Below are 1,294 nucleotides of genomic sequence, written 5' to 3' on the forward strand. Positions count from 1 at the left end.
CAGCAACTTCAAACTCTTGGGCTTAAGAGATTCTCTTGCCTCACCCTCCCAAGTAGCAGGGACTACAGGCGCCTACCACGCGCCCGGCTATTTTTTTTGTTGCAGTTGTCATTGTTTTAGCTGGCCCAGGCTGGGTTCGAACCCGCCAGCCTTAGTCCCTTATTCTTATTTCTTAAAAGTAATTGATATTGCTTTCCATATGCAGACAAGCATCAGAATTAGTTTTCACAGACATTTGCTAACGCCGTAGAGATACAGGGTATAATTGTGCTATTGATAATCACATCTGTGACAAAAAAAGATCTCTTTCCTCACCTACACAAGCTTTGCTTAGGGTTAGGATTCTTTTTTCTTTTTAAATCTCACTCTGTTGTCCTGTGGCGTAAACCTAGCTAACAGCAACTTCAAATTCCTGGGTTTAAGCAATCCCCTTGCCTCAGCCTCCCAGTTAGCTAGTACTACAAGCACCTGCCACAATGCCCAAGCTAGTTTTTCTATTTGTAGTACAGATGGGGTCGCGTTCTTGCTCAGGTTGTCTCCCAACTCTTGAGCTCAAGCTCACCTACCTGCCTCACTCTCCCAGACTGCTAGGATTACAGGCATGAGCTTCTGCACCCAGCCTACACCTCACTTTTTTTTTTTTTTTTTTTTTTTGAGGCACAGTCTCACTATGTCACCCTCGGTGGAGTGCCCTGGAGTCAGAGCTCACAACAATATCAAACTCTTGGATTTAGGAGCCTCAGCCTCCTAAGAAGCTGGGGCTCCAGGCTTTGGCCACAATGCCCAGCTATTTTTTGGTTGCAGTTGTCATAGTTGTTTAGCAGGACCAGGCCAGGCTGGAACCCACCAGCCTGGGTGTATGTGGCCCATGTCCTACTCACTGAGCTATGGGCGCCACCTCCACCTCACTTTTAAGAACATACATAAAATGAAAGCAAAGGAATGGAAACAGGTAGGTCATGTGGACAGTGGTAAAATAGATTTTAAGTCAAAAGCTGCAAAAAAGACACAAAGGAGGACATTATATAACGATAATGAGGTCAATTCATCAAGAGGATATAACCTCACACCAGAGGAGCTAAATATATAAAACAAACATTAAAGGATCTGAATGGAGAGACAGATTACCATACATTAATAGTAGGGAACTCCAACACCCCACTTTTAACAAAGGACAGGTCAAACAGACAGAAAATTGATAAAGAAACATTGGATTTGAACAATGCTTTAGACCAAATGTACCTAACAGATATATACAGAATGTTCCATCCAATAGCAAGAGAATACACATTCT

The sequence above is a fragment of the Otolemur garnettii genome, unplaced genomic scaffold (genome assembly GCF_000181295.1).
Source record: "Otolemur garnettii isolate 467f Iridium unplaced genomic scaffold, OtoGar3 scaffold00113, whole genome shotgun sequence".
Taxonomy (NCBI): Eukaryota; Metazoa; Chordata; class Mammalia; order Primates; family Galagidae; genus Otolemur; species Otolemur garnettii.